This window comes from Marmota monax, unplaced genomic scaffold, assembly GCF_021218885.2.
Source record: "Marmota monax isolate L192 unplaced genomic scaffold, Marmota_monax_Labrador192_F-V1.1 WCK01_AAM20220418_F8-fsc00054, whole genome shotgun sequence".
Taxonomy (NCBI): domain Eukaryota; kingdom Metazoa; phylum Chordata; class Mammalia; order Rodentia; family Sciuridae; genus Marmota; species Marmota monax.
The window spans coordinates 5,965,904-5,986,843 of record NW_026692145.1 but is presented as its reverse complement, the minus strand read 5'-3'; the positions used below and the strand labels follow the sequence as shown (position 1 = coordinate 5,986,843).

The following is a 20,940-nucleotide window of genomic DNA, read 5'->3' as shown; positions in this document are numbered from 1 at the left end:
CAAACATAGAGAACCTTGAATGTATAGCCAAAAAATTTAGTTTTATTACTTTGGATTTTTTTGGTCCTTTAAGAATTTTGAGCAGAGGAATGGCAGAAGTAGCACTGCATCTTTAAAATAATCTGGCAATATTATTTAGAATGCATGGAAAAAGAGAGGGCAGAAATCCTAATTGGCAAGCTGTTATGATTAAAAATACAATAATACCTGGGCAGAGCTGTGGAAAGTAAAGTCTATTTTGGGGATACTTGCAAAGTACAAACAGAGGCACCTGCCTGTACTTCACCTGCTCTCACTGACAGCTTCCTAACTGTCTCCATATTCCCTAAAGATCCCACTAGATAAACCAGAGGCAGGAATGACCTGATTGATAAAATTCCAAACTTAAATATCCAAAAAATGTGCTCTGTACAACTATAGCCAGTATATTCATTGAAATGTATTTCATGAAAACTGGAGTCTGAAATCACTATGGGCCAAAGGGAAATTGTGGTGGCTCAACTTCATGGCAAATAAGTGATACAGCAAAGATTTAGAAACACTCGTTCCATCAGACATATGGCAGGCTTTAAATGATCTATCAGAGTACAGGCCAATCAGGAAGAAAGGCAAATTACTTACAAGTTGTGCTTTTGATTTCTCTTGTTCTAAGGTAAGCAGTTATTTAAAATATCCCACTATGATTAAAGCCAGTCTAAGCATAAAAGTGTTTCTCATATTAGAGAAACTTGGGTTTGCTCAGTCGTTCAATTCAGATCCAGACCAGAACCCATCTCATAACCCCCAGTAAGTAAATCAACTTGACTATTTCCTATGCTCCTCTATTATAGATAGAACTTATTCCAGTTACTCAGAGACGAGAGTAAAGGTTACAGTTTCAGTACTATTAAAGGTGGAATTATTTCCTTGACACTGACACAGACCTCTTCCCCTTCTGAATAGGCAGGAAGGAAAACACTGGAAAGACAACTGCCTTCAGGAAGCACTGTGCTTCACAGTGGCTTGTGTTGCTCATGTGGGGTATTAGAAGAATGATGGCAGTTAAAATTTGTTTGCAAATCTGTTGTTTCCTGGTTTGCTTCTAAGAAAACATACCACCATCTGTCTCACTGGTCTTAAATCAAATCCTGTCACTGTAGCACTAGTGCTCTCTGCCTCTTTATATTCTGCTTTCCAATTACATCTTTGAAAAAGTCCAAAGGTTGTGCTTTGAGCATCTGTATCCCCCAAGAATGCCAAGCAACCCCAAATCATTTTTTAAAGACAAAGACATATGATTGTGCTCTAGAGGTGTCATTCATGTAGACTATAATGTGAATGATGCCATCTGGTGTTGGGTAACATTGTAGTCCTGTTATTGCATAAGCTCCCCCAGATCTTGATAGCAAAACAAAAAGAATGAAGTAATGGTTACTGTTGTAGGCCATTTTCACCTTCATTGTGCCTTCTCCCTATCTTCTCTTTCCTCCTAAGTCAGACACAATGCTATGGGTCCACCAAAATCTCTGTTCTCTTCTTTGGTACACCACTGGACTATTCTTCCCAAACCCCTTACATGTAGAGGGGACCTTGTAACCAACTTTCAGCAATGAGTAATACTGATTTCACTCACCCTGAACCAAAGAATTGATATGTCTTCTGTGTATCCTCCCATTTGTTGCTAGAAGGATCCAGTGGAAGAAACTGAGGCCCTAGAAGATGACATAGTGACTTGATGGAAGGAAGCTGAGACTCTGATGGCTGAGTGGAGTCAATCATTCCTGCAGTCCTATAGAAGACAGTGATATGAAAAAGACATACAGTTTTAATGTATTATGCAAAAGAGAGGTGGGAGGGCTGGGGATGTGGCTCAAGCGGTAGCACGCTCGCCTGGCATGCGCTGGGCACTGGGGTCGATCCTCAGCACCACATACAAATAAAATAAAGATGTTGTGTCCACTGAAAACTGAAAAATAAATATTTAAAAAATTCTCTCTGTGTGTGTGACTCTCTGTCTCTCTCTCTCTTTTTCTCTCTCTCTCTCTCTCTCTCTCTCTCTCTCTTAAAAAAAAGAGAGGTGGGAATTTTTTGTTACAGCAGTTAGAGTAAGATAGCTTCTATACCTTTCCGTGTCCTCCGAGTTAACATTTTTTTTAATGTTTTAGTTGCAGATGGACACAATACCTTTATTTTATTTATTTATTTTTATGTGGTGCTGAGGACCTAATCCAGTGCCTTGCACATGCTAGGTGACCACTCTACTGCTGACCCACAACCCCAGCCCCTTAACTTTTATCTCTATCACTCAGGGCATTCCATTAAAGATCCCCATCAAAGACTGGCTACCCCTAATCAAAGTATCTCTGCTCCCCAGGCTCATTCTGTTAGAACTGTTCCTGTTGTTTGTTTTCTTTGTTGTTGTTTTTGCAGTGTTGGCGATCAAACCTAAGGCCCTGCGTATACTAGGCAAGTGGTCTGACACCAATCTGTACCCTTAGGTCTCTTGACCTAATAATTTTTTATCACGTAACTCAGAATCTCATGTAATAGCAGTTAATTGGTTTGTGGATATCAGATCTCTTTGAGGTAAGGAAATCTGGATGAGGATATAGCTCAGGAAGGCTCATGTCTTTCACAGTGCCATTTGATATCCAGTGAGGACTATCATGCGAGAAATGAAGAGGGGATCTAATGGTTTAGCCAATTAAGATACACAAGGCTGAGAACTCTATGAAGCCAGGAACTGATTCTGTCTTTAAAGTCAAGGAGGACTGAATTTAAATCCCAACTTTGCCATCTACTAGCTTAGGAAAATTGCTTCTCAGAGCTCCAATTTCCTTGTTTTTAAAATGGAAATGGTAGCTTCTTCATTGAGTTGTTTAAGGATTAAATGAGATTAGATATGCAAAGTGCTTAGCATGCTGCCTAGCACATAATAATCCCTCAGTAAATGGTGGCTATTATAATAGGATATATAACATGTTACGGCTCACCAGAACCTCAGGGATCACTTGAACCATCTCTCATACAGATGGTCAACTAGAGGCCCAGATAGGACTTTCTTCCTTCTCTGAAACCTTGGCCCTAAATAAACTAGTTCCAAGAAACCTCTGTTGTTTTTTTTTTTTCCCCATCTGAATCTCCTTAGAGATTGGACATGGGATTTCATTTCTGCTATTCATTTGCCCCTTTGTGGAGAAGCTGCTGTGACAATATCTTCTTGGGTATTATATTGGAGGTATTATATTGGAGGTATTGGAGGGTATTATATTGGGTATTATATTGGAGGTGGATGAGGAGCAGACTTGCCCTACTTCTTACACTCCCAAGTGAACACAAGTCCTCTGTCTCTAGCATCCCAGTGCTTCAGACAGTGAACATGTTTTTAATGGGACATTCAAAAGTGTCTAGTTTGAATTACAGTCCAAAGAGAAATTAATCATGGATACTTCTTAAGTCAAACTTTAAGGAACTGCTTAGTAACCATCATTGGAAGTAGAAGTCATTGGATACAATACAGGAATTTGACTTTTTTTCCATAAATATCTCAATTCCTGTCTTTATCAATTATTCAGGGTTGTACTCAGGCTCCAGATTAGTTATGGCAACTAGTTCCTAATCTAACAGAAGTACAAGAAGCTTTCATCCCCCCTTCCTTCTCAGAGCTGTAATCAAATCAATAGCCACAATTCTGGCTTCCTGGCCTGGGGCTGAGGCAGCCACAGCCACTAGAAAAAAAAATGGCAATGCTGAGGGCTTTGTTATTTGTCATAGAAAGAGATCTCACTATTGATCACTAAGGAAAAGAAAAGCTGGTGGCAGGATGGGAGAGCTAATGGAAAGAGATGAGATAAAATCCAGCTGGGTGTCCCTGAGGTCATTCTGTGGATAACTGAAGGAAGTTCAGTTGAGAATCGGAAAAAGCAAATAAAAGAACCCCAATTCTGCAAGCACCACACGGAGTATCTGACAGCCCTTGCTGTCTTGGTGTATGTTACTTTTTTTCCAGCTGAACTACCTAATGATCAAACATGACATACCTCATGCTTACTAGCCTTTGTTCAGGAAATATTCTGAAATTTGCTACCCAGCTGGAGGCTAAGACTGTGTACATTCTTTCCACTTTACTAGAAGACACTTTTTCAGCAGAAATGCCTCTATGTGTTGTTACTGCTGTGCAGATGTGCCTGGCTTTATGCAGGTAGGTTTGAGATGAGTTTTCTAAATTGATTTTTGGTAAATCAAATTATATTTCCTTCCTGTAACACAATACAATCACAGCAGCTTTGTTCTCATTTGGGCTCTAGTCTCAACTGATAGAGACTTAAAAATCTGTGCCTGCTTATGACCTCTAGTCCAATAGTCAATGACATAAAAACAAAGAAAAAATTAAAGAAAGGAAACTTGGTGTTTCAGAGGACTCCTTTGGAAATAATAACAATGTCAATAACCTCAGCTTCATTTTCTTGATCACTGACTAGCTATGTATGACACTAGGCAATTTATACATGCTATCACATTTAACCCCAGAATTACCTTTTAACATAGTTATCTTTATCCCTGTTTCACAACTGCAGAAATTGAGTACCAGAGACTTTAAGTAATTTAGTCAAGTTCACATAATTACTTACCAGTAGATCAGGGCTATCCCATGCCTGACTTCAAAGCTTTGCTGACTTGATAATTTGGAGCACTGAGATGTGAAATTTGCCACTAATCTATCTATAGTTTTCAAATGGGGATGGGATACTGAACTGCTCTAATCATAACCTATAGTTTAGTCTTGACTCTGCACTAACTCACTGTGTGAATTTCAGCAAGCAGCTTCCCATCTTTAGACCTGTCATCTTGTAAATTTGGGAGATTGATTCAGATAATCTCTAACATCCTTTTCACCTCTAGGAGCGCATTGCTATATACTTTTACATTCCTAAGAGAAGTACATAAATCCTTAAAAATCCACTCAGGTGCCATTTGATGCTGCAGGTCTTTCACAAGTTCTTCCAAATGGATCTTTTTCTGCAATGGTCAGCTATGACATGACATTGATCACTATGAAGTCTACAAATGCAAACCTTTTTGGCCTGATACTTCAAGCTAGCACATTTTATTCTGGTCTTAGTAATGTCAAAAGACCAATTTGACTGCATTTTTCACTTTTCAGTAGATCATTTTGATTTCCTTGTCTAAATGTCCTGCCTTTGCCAACACAATGATATCCTACTTGGAAAATGGCCTTTTTTAGGTTTCCAATTGGCCTTTTTGAAGGCAACAAAGAGGTTCTGGCAGGACTGTCATTAACCCTGAAGTAGTTAAAAGCAGGGTGCCAGTCTCATCTCAAGCAATGCATCTCAAACAGGGTGCCTTGGGTTTGATTTTTTTCCCAGCTCCACTGCACTTTCAGGAAATGATCTGGAACACCAACCTCTAAAAGGAGCTGTGCTCCTGCATACCCAAATGTGGTTCAAAAGCCATGTAAATAAATATACATGAACTGAACTGAAACAGCTGGGGAGTTCTCAACAGGGACCTCTAATGACCTCTGTATTGGAAGGGCCACAGCTGATCAAGGAATCATTACTAAGATTAAAGGCTTATACCAAAACCACTGTGAGACTTAAGCTACTGAATTTACAATGTTGATGGCATAAACTGGAAAGCACTAACTAGCCATATTAATGTGCTGCTTGAAAGTCAGATGAAGCAGAGAAAGCTGAGTTATTTCTCTACCCTTTTCTGCACTTGCAGTGAAAACTCAGCTGTTGAGCTCTAGGAAATAAATTGTTTTGATTCACAGTCTACATTATTGTTGATGCAGGGGAGCCTTCTTGCCCTTTAGGTAAGTTGTTCATAGCACAGTGCTAAAGAAGTAAGCATTTGAGTTCAACCAACAGTGCTCATGTAAGGAAACTTGACCACAAGGCATGCCAGGATCTCAGGAAAAAAAGTAGAAAAGGCTGAAACAAAAAGTTTGAGGACAAGGGAAATGATTTAGCTATGTGACTTGGCATAAAAATGATTGAACTGAAGAATAGGAGGGGTGCTCATTAATTTTTTAAACTTTGGCTTCATTTGAACTGGCATTGCCATCTTACAAAGGATGGAAGTTGAGGTCTACAGAATGGCCATAATACCAGAAATATTCAGGAAATGACAATACTTAAACCCATAGTTCAAGGAATAATGTGTCCAGGTATTTTGAAGAAAAGATTCTGTAATACCTAGGCTTCCTAAGAGAACGAAGATAACAAGAGAAATGAACTAACATGAGGGCTAGGCAGTAACATATATCTGGGAGGTAAGAGGCACAACATGAGGAGAAATTTAGGAAAGTTAGTGCCCAGTGTAGCTAGGTAAGTAGACAAGATGAAGCCTACAGATTGAGTACACCTGGTGAGGGGAAGGAGCACCTGAGGTCAATGGGCATGTGCATACCACATGCACAACCAAGTTTTTGCAACATTGGCCACAAACTGAGCCAAACAGAAACATTTGCTTGAAGACATCAGCTGGGACAAATGTAGAAAAGCTCCTTCCAAGGCAGCAGGTAAAAAGGTATGGATACCTCAGTGTAACCTATCCCTGGCTAGTGGGCAAAGAACTTCTCCAAGTCCTAGCCTCACTGCATACAACACCACATGCTATTATCATTAATTACATTTTCTCTGGGCCATTGGTATATCTGTTTCAAATCATTATTTCAGTGATTAAGTCCAAGCATTCCTTACATCTGCTCCTACATATGCCCAGTCTTATTAGAATCAGGAGTCAAACTTTCTGCATGACCTTGGGCATGATCATTAACCCCTCTGAGTTCCTTCCAATTTAAAACAGGATGTTAATGCTCAAACCTATTTCATCCAGCTGCTATGAGGATTAAGTGACATGGTGCATGTAAAACACATAGTAACTGGCGCACAATAAATTATGCAAAACCAATATTAAAAACCGAACATCTTAGGCTATTCAGCAAATTTTCTGTCCCTCAAAAATGAGGTTAATGATGGGTTGGGGTTGTGACTCAGTGGTAGAGCATTTGCCTAGCATGTGTGAGGCACTGGGTTCAATCCTTAGCACTACATAAAAATAAATAAATAAAATAAAGTTTTTAAAAAATGAGGTTAACAAAACCTAACTGAGCTATGAAGCCATCTAACAATTGAATAGTCGGCCTACTGAGGCTAGGAATCCCATTAAGCATTCAGGAAAAATACTTGGAATAAAGGAGGGATTACCAAAGAGTAAATAAAGGCCTTCCTTGTCCAACAATAACAACAACATGTAAAACTAGCACAAAGAAGCATAAAACACATCTCACTGTCAGAAAGAAAGAACAAAGTAAATGGTAAACAAATCTGGTGCCAGAAAATATGTACAAATATGAAGGAGAGGTTGGGTGAATTTAGTGCTCTGGGGAAAGATGCTTTGACAGTGCTCTGTTGGAACACAGGGGGCTTCTGATCTTAGAGAAAGTCAGAATGTATTCTTTCCCCCACTCCTGGCACCCTATTAAGATCTGACTTCCAGCAATCTCTACAGAGCCAACAATAGGCTTATCATTCTTAGAATAGTAGTGTACCAAGGGAGGGGAAGGAGTGGTGGGAGGTGGGAAGGTCAGGATCAATCACAGGCTATCCTTCCAATCTCTCCTCTCACCTTAGGAGATCTAATATTTGTCTTTGATTTCACAGGATTGATGGGTCTATTGAGATTTGGGGGTCTCTCTGATCCCTACAAAATCTCCATATTTGCTTGCTAAGGCCTGAAATCTCTTTATAAACTGTAAGCTTTATATGGAATGAAAGGCCTAAAAGGCAAATGCCTATAAGCAAGGGATCACTAACATGGGCAAACTTTTCCCAGTCAATTTGAGATTCAAACGAAGGACATGGGTTCCTTTCCTGTTTGCATAAGGTGGAGGTTACCCATTCAGTAAGATGTCCAAGAGACTTTATAGGATGGGAGTGTATAAATTATCACAAAAGTATGGATCCAGAAAAAGGACACATTCCCAGTAGCCCAGGTCATAAAATATCATCCAGCTGAAGGGGGGATTAAAATAGGATGTGAGAAATGCAAAAAGAGAAGCCACTGACAAAGGTATTTATGTCTTAAGATTGAAATGCAAACTGTTTCATATGCCTTATGTAGGCTTAGCTGTTTTGACTTTTAATCAACATCACCCAAATAATGGAGATTCGTTGCCAGAGGTTTTCTTAATAGCAGTATCCAGGGGGATATGAAGAGACACTGTCACAGCCTCCAGAGCCCTACAAAAATTCAAAGATCTTGAGTCCTGATGAGGCCTCCCTCTTCACATATGAGACTTGTGCTATTTAAAATATAATGTAGGGGCTGGGTTGTAGCTGTGGTAGAGCATTTGCCTAGCATGTGTGAGGCACTGGGTTCATTCCTCAGCACCACATAGAAAGAAAGAAAGAAAGAAAGAAAGAAAGAAAGAAAGAAAGAAAGAAAGAAAGAAAGAAAGAAAGAAAGAAAGTTGTAAAAAAATCCTATAAGGTAAAATACCATCTAAAAATATATAATGTAGGACATGGATGGAGTCAGGCCTTGAAATCTATAAATGCCTTCATTGAGTGCAATGAGACTGGTAGTATACATTCCACTCTTTTTTTAAATTTTTATTTTAGGGTGGACATAATATCTTTATTTTATATTTATGTGGGGCTGAGGATCGAATCCAGTGCCTCATGCATGATAGGCGAGCATTCTAACACTGAGCCACAACCCCAGCCCCTACATTCCACTCTTAAATACCCACAATATTCTAGCATGAGGCAGTGCAAGGGAGGATCAGGAATCCAGAGACAAAGAACATAAGGCCAAAGAACTTAATTATTCTTCGTTTTAATTACAGATCCTACTTTATGCTAAAGGAAAGAATAGCTAGTAACTACTTATACTTGTGCCTACCTTTCAGATATAACTTTTGGATTTGATTTCCCTCCGAAAACTGCATTTGATGGATGTACCCCTGACATCAACTGAGTGCAGCAACATTATCTCTTACATAGAAGTTTATATACATATTTGCCCATGCTGCTTTAATATGATTTTCTGTGTGTTTCCTGTGCATGCTTGGCAAAGTGGACGGGCTACTGATTGAAAAGGAGTTAAAGACTCCAGCTGGGTTTTGTAGGCAACACAATTCCTACATTCAGAACAGATAACTTCCTACCTAGATGAGGACCCTTTGAGTTTCTAGCTTTATATAAAACTAATACAAGACAGTTTAAGCAGAGATTTTTTTAAGAAAATAAAAGTTAGGACTAGTAATTTTAAGTGGAATGGAATGGAATGGAATGGAATGGATCCCATGCAAAATGTTAATACTCAAATCTATCTCATCCAGCTGCTGTGAGGACTAAGTATCATAATGCATATAAAACACTAACATAGGGGCTGGGGTTGTGGCTCAGTGGTAGAGTACTTGCCTATCCTGTGTGGGGGACTGGGTTCAATTCTCAGCACCACATATAAATAAGTAAAATAAAGGTCCATTGACAAGTAAAAATATACAAAAAAAAAACCCATCAGCATAGTAACTGGAGCACATTAAGTTATGCAAAACTAATATTAAAAACGGAACATGTTAAGCTGTTAAGTATCTTACCAAATGGCTAACCTCCTCCTTATGCAAACAGAAAAGGAACCAATATCCTTCTTCTGAATCTTGTACTGAATTTTGCCCATGCTAGTGATCCCTTGCTTATAGGCTTTACCTTTTAGGCCTTTCATTCCATAAAAAGCTTGAGAGTTTATAAAGAGATTTCAAGCCTTAGCAAGTAAATATGGAGATTTTGTAGGGATCAGAGAGACCCCAAAATCTCAATAGGCCTATCAGTCCTGTGAAATCAAAGACAAATATTATACCTCCTAAGGTCAAAAGGGAGATTGAAAGGATAGACTGGAAGGATACAAAAATCTAAGAATGTGACCCATAAGGTACAGTTAAGCTTCATTTATTATAACTTGTTTCAATTAACTCCGTGTGTGTGTATGTGTATGTATATATATGTGTGTGTGTGTGTGTATCACAATATATAATACAGGTCACAATACTAGGTCACAAGATAAAATACATTGCTTGGGTGTGAATCACAGCTGAGAATTTGAAAAACACTACTCAGAGTTTAACCACAAGCATATTGGCACCAAAATGACTATCCCAGTCATTTCCCTCTGAAGACCTTCTGGAACCAAATAAAATAAAAATGTTAAATTAGAAAGTTCTCCTCAAATAAAGAAATAGTGCTTGGATCCCAAGTATCAATGAATATATACTGGCAAAGACATGTCTCTCTTCATTTATTTTTTGCTCCTTTGTTATTACAGTAAACATTCACCTACCTACTTAATAGAAATTCCTTGTTTCAGAAGTGTTCTGAGCTCTGGACCTCAGTTTTACCATATACAAAATAGAAATAATAATAGCATCTATCTCAAAGACTTGTGAGAGATATGAAAGGCAATATGATGATAACAATGATAGCTAATATTTATTGAGTTTCTACTGAATGTTAAGCACTGAGGATATATGACAAAAAAAAAGCAGGCACAATTTACTGGCACATATTAAGCAATCCCTAATGTTAGTCCTTTCCACTTGTCCTCTCTTTAGGTCCTTTCCAGATTCAATGGACTATGGTTCCAGAAGAATCAAATCAATGGTAAATGTAGACCTATCACTATAAGGAGCCCAGGCATGACAGGTACCCACATGTTTGGTGGGGATGGAAGCAGGGACATGAACAATGAAATATCTATGAGAGCAATCTTGTTTGGGGGTTTCAGAGAAACCACAGTAAGGTATATTTAATCATGGTAGGAGTAGCTGTATGAGGGCTGTAGTGAGTCTTGACCATCCATAATAGGAATATCACTGTCCTGCTTAAAACATTTCAAAAACTTCCAATTGTTCCTAAGAGAACATTCAAGGACTTTAACTTTTCCCATATGGTTCTACTTGTTCTGATCCCTGTTTCTCTTATCAGCCTCATCCTGGCCACTGTCATTCAAGTACCCTATAGGCTATATATACCATGACATTACCAATTTACCAATATGCTGTGAATGTTCATATTTGTCTCTAACAGAAATGCCTTTATCAGCTTTTGTGTCCAATGAGCTAAACATATTTCTTCAAGACCTAGATATAATAACGTTTTTTCATCAACTTTTCATTGGCATTATTACCTCCTGAATAGCCTGCTCATTTATATATTTGTGTACCACTTTGGCCACATGTCCAAAAATAGCTGTTATCTAGTATTGCAATTGTTTATTTCCATGCCTTTCTCCCCCAGTAGACTAAAGCTTTATTAGGAGAGGGATCATATCTGGCTTTAGCATTGCTTCCTTGCATTCTCTGCCAGAAATCAGCATGACTTACCTGCTGAGATCAGATGAATTCTTCTTATAGTCCAAACAGGCAAGATTTTGATGCTTTGCACGGTTCTTTATACATGGCAAGTTCTCTGTATATATTTTTAGAATAAATACTTGAATGATACATGATGTGGTATGGTGACGGGGAGCCCTACAAAAAATGTTGCATATTGCAGGCCTTGCATTCTCCACTCTGTGATTCAGTCTGCCAAATTCCTGAAGGTAATTTGTCCTAAGGCAATATTATTTCCCATCAGCTCTCCTCCAGCACCCACAATAATCAGGTTTAAGATGATGCTTAAAAATCCCCAAAAGAATTTTCTTCACTTACAGTATGCCCATACTTTTCTTGGGAGCCTTTCTGTCCCCTTTGTAGAATAATACATTTTTCAAGGAAGTAAGGCCCATAATAAAATCATATTAATAAGTAACACACACACACACACACACACACATACAGAGAGAAGGTCCACTAAATCTGTAAGTAAGCAAATTTATTACATTACTCTTGATAGATAGCCTCATTAAGTTTTTATAACGGATCTACATTAATAAAGTCACTACCTGCTCTGAAGAGGAAATGGTGGCCATGGTGGCACAGCCTGAGATAATGCACTCACTTAAGGAAATGTAGAGTGATAAGTACCAATTGTAAAGAGGGAGAGAAGTCATGAGGTAGGTAACCTGTTTTTAATAAAAGCATGGAGCCAGAGACCAAACTGGCAGCCTTTAGACTATTGCCCCATGACAGATATTCAACTCTGATTCTCCTGTGTCTGGAGGTGTTTGTTGTTTGGTTGCCTTGGTCCATAATAGTTTGAATAGGGCCGACAGCCCAAGAGTAATTGGATGTAAACATCTTGGGGCTTTGTTGATCTTCTACTTTAACTCCAAACATTCAGTGGCCTCATATTTCAGGTGTTCAAAGACCTTCACTATAGCACCCTATCTAGATTTGTTTAGTACCCTAATGTCTGGAATCTAAATATTCTTTTGAACTTATCAAAAATGTCCCTCCTGTGTCACATTATCTCTGGCTTGGGTTTTTGTGAAGGCTATACTTATAAGACTGTTGTAAACATTTTTTTTCAAGTGGTATAGTATCCAAAAGGCCAAGCTCTCTCTTTGGAATACCCTTCAATGGTGATGCATTGAACAGAAATGTAGGATTCTTCATAAGATATAATGTGTCCTTGTCCAAATAATTACGGTGCTTTCTGCACATTCTGCCTGTATGTGGTTAGCCTAAGATCACAGTACAATTTCAAGGCAGCACTTGTAAAAGGTAAAGTATGTTCTGTGGAGTAATGACAATTGCCCAGAAGAGAAAAATCTGAAGATGTCACTGTATTCTCTGGTCCTCATGCTACTTGAACTCCAGCAAAGGTATCTTTTCTTTCCCCCATGTGGACAAAGAAGAGAGGCTGAGCTCTGAGTAGCCTTTCTCCATTACTAATGAATTTAGGATTGCATTGTGTTATTATTTAAGACATAAGTACAAATGTCAAACTGGGGGATGACCAGTAGATAAAAATCCAAAAGAAAACATACAGGATAGCAGGACATGCTTTGTGGAATAGAAGCAGATCACAGCCAGTCATGGAGACCCTAAAGTCTATGCTATGAAAGGCTAAAATAAAAGTGTTTGGTTCATTCCCGTGTCAAAACCAACAGAAGTTTAAAGCATAAGCCCCAAGGACTAAAATGAGGGAGCCATGAGGGAGAGCCTCCTGTTCACTTGTGTGTGAACATAGCTATATAGTGCTAAGAAGCTATTTAACCACTATGTTTTGACAGTAAAATAGTCATTATAGTTACACCCAGTTTGCAGGATGATTGGGAGGATTAAATAAAGCAATGTAGATAAAGCTCCTAGTGCATTGCTATGGTCTAAATTTGTCCTCCAGAATTCATATGTTGGTAAAATAATCCCCAGTGCAACAATGTTGGGAGTGGAAGGTGGGGCCTAATGGTAGGTATTTAGGTCATGAGGGTTTTTCCCATAAATGGGTTAATGCCATCATAAATAAAGTTCATAACTGGGTGTAATGATGCATGCTTATATTCTAAGTTAATTGAGAGGCTAAGACAGGAGGATTGCAAGTTAGAGGACAGACTCAGCAACTTAGTGAAACCCTGTCTCAAAAATTAAAAGGGCTGGGTATGTAGCTCAGTTATAGAGCAAACCCTGGGTTCAATTCCCAGTGCTGCTAAATTAATTGATTAATTTAAAAGGACTTGTAAGAATGGTTTTACTTTTTTCTCTTATATCATGTAAAGAAGAGCATTCCTTCACTCCAGAGGATACTACATCTTGGAAGGAGAGATTGGACCCTCCCTAGACACAAAACCTACCAACACATTGATTTTGGATAGCCCAGCTCTATAAATGTGAGTAATGAATCCCTGTACTTGATTAATTATCCTATACTATTCTGCTATAATACAAACTAGGACATATGATGTTGAGAATATTATAAATGCTCAATAAGTAGATGGCTATTATTACTATCCTTATGAATTTAACCAGGATGATGAACCTTAAATATAGGTCAGTATTAAAACTATTTGCCTTTGGGCTAGGGTTGTGGCTCAGTGGTAGAGCGCTTGCCTAGCACATGCAAGGCCCTGGGTTCGATCCTCAGCACCACATAAAAATAAATAAACAAAATAAAGGTATTGTGTACAACTAAAAAATAAATATTTAAAAAAACTATTTGGGGCTGGGGATGTGGCTCAAGCTGTAGCGTGCTCACCTGGCATGCGCGGGGTGCTGGGTTCAATCCTCAGCACCACAAAAAAATAAAATAAAGATGTTGTGTCCACCAAAAACTAAAAAATAAAATATTAAAAAATTCTCTCTCTCTCTCTCTCTCTCAAAAAAAAAAAAAAAAAACTATTTGCCCAACATAGAACACAACTAATACCATGTGTAAAAATCAAATTTATCTTTGAGGAACCCAATATTATTTTATTTATTTATGGATGATTACACATTTAAGAAAGAGAGGTGAGCTTATTTTTTAATGATTAGCCTTAGCAAAAGATATATGGATAAGACACTAAAGTTCCCTGAAAAAAAATATTTCTTTAAAGTGTTTAAGTATTCACAGGGATCTCTCTGTTGGTTAACATTATACCACCCCCCAAAAAAAATGCTAATTCAAAATCTAGTCTAATTGACTACTTAGAATCAGAAGGTGAGCTTAAAAAAAAGAAGAAGAAAAAAGCTATACATACTTGACCAAATTCAAACAGTTAGGGTTTGTTTGAACTGAATTTACTCAAATTGTGTGCAAAACCACAGCTGTAGCAACCCCAGAATCTGAAAAGAGGATTGTTAGAAGTCCAAATTAGGAAAGAAAAAAGCTGAACTAACTTGGCAATCTCTAAAGTGCAAAAGTGTTGTTGAAAAGCAGCAGTACTAAGTGCCTGTTAAAAAATCAGAAATCAGACAGCGAACCATGTGGGGGACAAGGTTAAATACCATCAAAGAGAAGGATTGAAAGAAGGTCAATAATTGCCTGGACAGGAAAAGAAGATGAATAGAATTTTTTTTCCTGGCCCACACCACTACAGACCTCTGCCAGATGGAAAGGTATTGATGGAATTTGAAGTGACCAGGAAAAATGCAGAAGGTGTGCCCTCAGCTTCACAACTTGAACCAGGAAATGTAAAAAGACCTCCTGGGGGTAGGAGATAGCACTCAGCTCCAAAGTCTGAGCATAGCCAGTAGAAACTATAGAGCTCGGACACTTAAAACACATTTAATGCACATGGGACCAACATTTAACATGAGAATTTCAATGTAACAAAAATAGTTGTTAATATATAAGAGACAGGAGGTCAAGTTTAATTAAATGTATTAAATAAATAATGTTTAACCTAAAATCATTTTTTTCTGAAAATCCATTTGCCAGTTTTCTGTAAGCATGCTGTATTTCATAATAAAATTGAGATAATATGAAAACTATATGCACACATGTTTGTGTGTGTGTGTGTGTGTGTATATATATATATATATATATATATATATATAAAATACATATATATGCACATGTATTATACATGTGCAGGCATGTATGTATGACAAGCATTAGTCCTATAGTCCTTCACCATGTCTTGATTAGTTGTTGAATAAAGCTTATTTTACTTCTGCTGCCAGAGGATTTTGTGGAGTTTCAGTGTCATCAGTCTTAGCATCAGTGATCCCTATCCAGGCATCTAAATGAAAAATAGAGTACTTAGGGAACCAGTTCTTCCCTGATAGTTATTTTGCAAGCCAGAAAACTACAAAAGAGAAAAACTACAAACAAACAAACAAAATACATAAACACAAAAACAACACTATTTACAATTTATATTTGTTAAGGTTTAGACGTGGCATCCCCCAAAACTCATATATAAGACAATGCAAGAAGATTTGGAGAAGAAATAATTGGGTTATAGCCTTAACCTAATCAGTGAATTAATCCTGATGGGATTAACTGAGTGGTGACTGGGGACAGGTGGGGTGTGGCTGGAGGAGATGGTTCTTTGGGGTGTTGGTATAGGGTATATATTTTGTATCTGGAGAGTGGAGTCTCTCTCTCTCTCTGCTTGCTGATTATCATGTGAGCTATTCCCTTCTGCACACTCTTCTGCCAGGATTTTCAGCCTCACCTGGAGCCCTGAGGCATGGTGTAGGGCTTCTATGGATTCAGACCTCTGAAACCTTGAACCCTCTCTACAATTGTGCTGCTTGGGTCCTTTAGTCACAGCATCAAAAAAGCTGACTAAAACTAATAATCATGAACAACAGTCAACTAATACATAAAATTGGGCAAAGCCAACTAATATTTTATTGTCCTTCTCAATCTAAAACTGTGGCTCTTATCACTCTATGGATGAAAATTTTTCTAAAGCAGACACACTGATAATTGAGTGCCAATTCCTTTTAGATACTATGCTACATATCACAATAACAACAAACAGGAAGAAGTCACTATCCTTGTTTTCAATGTACTCATGATGTCTTAAGTGAATCATTAGAACCCATTACATTGGCTAAATGCAAAAGGCTATTGTTACTATAGTACATATAATAAAGAGTTAAACTAACATTTTCTACCATTTATTTGTAGAATTAATTTATGCTGAGTTTAAGTGATTTATACATATTAACACATGTAATTTTGCCAGTAACCCTATGGAATGGATATAATCAATATCCCCATTTTACACAAGAAAAAACTGATACACAGAGTCATTAAATAAAGTTCATTAAGTGACAGAACTTGGAATTGATCAAAGCCCACGTTTTTCAATCACATACCCTACTACCACCCATCAGGAAAATTTACTTTGATTCAGATAATTGAGGGACCCATTTGATCTAGAAGTTCAGAGAAGGTGATGTAGAGACATGTCAAATGTTGTTGAGTTGCACTCAGGGCAGTACTCACAGTTGGATGGCTTTCATGCTGTACAAAACACTGTGCTATATCACAGCTCAACCTTCATCTCAAGCTCACCTTGTTTTGATCCACCTTGGGAAAAATCCTTCCTTCCCCATCTATGAGCATTCTCCTAGATCATTTTGAGTACCTAAACTTTAGATTCTAAGATAACCTCCCTTTTTTTACTTCCAAGTATTTTACTTATATTCCATTACATAAGAATCCATAATCACCTATCACAATTAAGAAAAATAAATGGATCTAAATCCCAATCAAGTTTTACTTAAATAAATTTTTAGTAGCCCCATAGGAACCAAATCCCTGGTATAGCAACACAAAGCTTTAAATTATAATAGTACTTCGTAACATGCTGCTTTTATAAAGCATACCACAAATATTCAGTCCCTTTGGGTTGGATTAGGATGGGAACTGAACACTTTTCTATGAACTCCTATTGTCAATCTCATCTACCCCATGACCACACATTATCCAATACTTTTTAGTTGCTCTTTCTTTGTGTAAGAATATATCATAAAAGTAAGGGTTTTCTGGCAGCCACAAATAGAGACCACCAATGCTATGGGAACAATCTTATAGAAACCACATGGCTAATTAACAGGATGCTCATAAAATTGGAGAATCCTAAAAAATTGAAATAGAACACTGACTGCTAAACTAAGAAACATGGGGTAACAGTGGGGAAAGGAAGAGATTTTTATGTGGTGCCTGCTTCTCTCACTGTGTTATCTCAGAGTTTATGAGCTCTATTTGATAAGATCTTTGAAAAACTGTTTTATAATCTCTTTGACTATGGTGAAGCAGCCACTACTCTCTTCTGGCTTTCTTCTCAGAGAGAGATTTTTTTTTTTTTTTAAGCACGGACCTCTAGTGGCTAAACTGCAAAAGATCTGTAAACTCCAAAAGATACAAACAAAATTCTACACATGTGTGGGGAGAAGGTTCAGGGCTGGCTTTTCTCAGATATTCAACATGGCCTTGCCCCAAACCACTGCTCTTGGAGAGGCTATGAAGCCCAGTGAAAGAACATTTCCTAAATGAGATTTATGACCAGAGCCAAGCTACCAATCCAATTTTTTTTTCTGTTGACATGATTATTACTTGCATTTGCTGTAATAGAATTTCAGAGTCACATTAAACACAGGAAGTTTTATTATAACACATTTCATTACAGTAGAATTCAGTTCTGGTATTTCAGTTCTTGTGGCCAAGACTAGGAAAACCTATCAACAAATCATCAAAACTGTATTTAAAATACCAGAGAAAAATGAAACTCCTGAAATGAACTCTTGTTCTAATGGACCATTATTCTCTTTGATTGGAGTCTCCTTTCTTCCATGGTTTTCCACATACTTTTGGGCCACATCCTAGAACTTGCTAAAGGACACCAAGATAAAAGGTCAACTCAAGATATTTGCAAAGATTAAGAAAGCTCAGAATTTGTTTACAGGGCATTATTTGTACCACACTGTATATTCACTGCCATGAAAGGAGAAAATAGTTGAATTAATCCTCACAAAGCAAATTAAGACAATATTGTGCTGGGTCACGTTTGTGGATTATCAGATTTCCATCTATCAATCTTAAGCTATTGCTCTGCAAATGCTCAAAACCTAATTTGAGACTCTACATAAAATTGGGCAAAGCCAATTGAATTTTCTCTAATTTGTTATGATGCAATTCTTCTTAACAAAAGATAAAGAAATTGAAACATTTTATGATATAATGCTTATAAATATGGATCAATGGATTGTTTTCTTTTTTGGTGCAACCTTTCTTGATTCATTCATGTGTAAGGAAGTGCTGGGAGCAAAATACCATAGTTTATTGGGCTAGAGGAGGACTGCATTCATTTTTCCCTGGAACACAGCATGGTTGTCATCAATTTTATCTCAGGAGGTGGGCACACCATCAGTTTACACATTGATTGCAGTCATTCTTCCAAGGGGACAATCAAACCCATTGTAGCAAGTTTCAATAGAAACTTGGATCATAGAACAGCATTCTAGTGAAACAGACCAGAGTCAACAACCAATACCGAGCACTTACTGTGTGCAGAGCATTTGACTGAAAGAATAATACAGATCAGATGGTATTGCTTGTGAGGGTATGGTCATTGACATTAACAAAAAAAAAAAATCCAAACATGACTGAAAGCAGGACACATGATTTAAGTTATTCTCTCATTATATCCCTTCAACTCAATCCCTTTTCTAAGTTTCCCAAGCCTGTTTGAAAATCATTACATCCCCCACATTAGAAATGGCAGCATTCTATTCAGGTGGGTGTGATTTTCCCACAGGCAGGCAGATAGAGTACCTGACATCTGGGTTCTGAATGGAGTATGGGCCATGAGAAACAGAAATGGACTGGGAAGACAGCTCATCTAGTTGTGCAAAGCAATGTCATGCAAAAGCACATCAGGATTCACCTGTCTTCTCATTTTTCTACCCCATTCTTATGTAATTCTCCCCTTCTTGGTCTCCCAGAATCACCGTCATCAGCACTGCCTCTGAGCCCAGACAGTCAGAATGCTTTCTAATCATATTATAGGGTGATCTCCACCCCTTCCCCATTATACACAGCTTGGGCAGCGACAAGTAGGAGGGCAGTTATTTTTAACACCCTCTGTCTCCATTTTCCCATTTCAGAAAATGCCCAGAAACAGGGCATGATTTGCATAGTTCTCTGGAGAGTTGTTTAAATCAAGCTAGAATAAAAAAGAAAAAAGTATGGAATCTAAGTTTATCTAAATATAGGTCACTAAATACACAATTATTTTATATTTTATGTTAAGTATTTCTCTATGTGCATAAGTATAATATGAATGAAGAGTTTTCTGTTGCATCTGATGTATGTTAACAAGAAACTGAGTACATAATTAAGTGTATAACATAGTAGTATTAACAGGCCTGGGGACCAGATTCTCAACAATTGCTAACTCTAAGAAATGCTGCAGTATGGTTTAAATATCTTTATTATTTCATTTTTTTCATATTCAAAAATAGCTGGACTTTCCCCATTGTTTCTTAAGAAGTGCTATGAGTACCTCTAATTTCATTGCATACAATGTCATTAGTACAAATATTGTTCTTCAAAAAAATGAAGGGAAAAGGAAGAGGAGATGGCCCCATTTTTACAAATATCTTGAATTCATTCAGCAAACATTTATTGAACACCTGCTATGCACACAACTCCATATAGAAATGCACAATAACTTTCATAATCTCAAAGAGACTGCATCCTCTTGGGTAGGGGGACATAAGCAAAAATAACTATAAGCCATATGAGACAAATATCCTGAGCGATACAAAGAAGGTTAGGAATTCAGAGGGGAGTTATGTCTTCTCTGTCAGGGATAACAATAATGAAAACAACTATTTATTATTGAGTATTTAATACATGCTTAGTGAGTGATAACTCTTTCATGTAATTTACTCCTCACGGCAACTACTTTACAGGGCTAACCCTATTTTCCAGATTAGAAAACTGAGACTCAGAGGTTACATAACTTGCACAAGGTCATAAAGCATATGAGATAACTCATTCAGGAGTAGTAGAGCCATGATTCAATCCTGTGGCATATAACTCTAGAGCACATATATAAGGAAATGCCATCAGTCTAAAAGACAGTAGGTTTATTGTTGAATGGAGATATATAAGATACTTCCATAGGGAAGGAAACCTTTGAACAAAGTCACAGAGATAGGAAAGGGCAAGATGTATTCTAAAACATGTGTTATCCTTGAATGGCAGTGTATGACCATTTAATTCATAACTGGAAGGAATGGAAGCTTATGCACAGAGAGATTAAATGAACAACTGTGGTTTGGGCAGATTGACCTGGAAAGGAGATGACAGAGACTACAGGCAGAAAACAACAAGGGTATAAAGTAAAAAGCATTGAGAGGAGGAAATACATACACAAGACACCATCAAATAACAGCAGTCTTGATGAATGGAAGGAAGGGGAAGGTGAAATCAAAAGACACCTGTAAAAACTGTTGGAAACAGCAACAAGTAAACAAAGAAGAGAGCTGGTTTGAGGAAAAGATGATGAGTTTATTGTTTGATAGGCTGGATTTGAGCTACCTAA

The 20,940-nt window shown here is 37.7% G+C and overlaps 1 long non-coding RNA gene across 1 annotated transcript in view; it reads right to left on the bottom strand.

Moving 5' to 3' along the window:
- Positions 1 to 1,654: 1,654 nt before the first annotated feature.
- Positions 1,655 to 20,940, bottom strand: part of LOC124109001 (uncharacterized) — a 302,970-nt gene continuing 283,684 nt past the window's right edge. The window contains exon 8 of the long non-coding RNA XR_009224560.1: positions 1,655 to 1,768. This is a non-coding gene — a long non-coding RNA (uncharacterized LOC124109001). The remainder of the gene's footprint in view (positions 1,769 to 20,940) is intronic.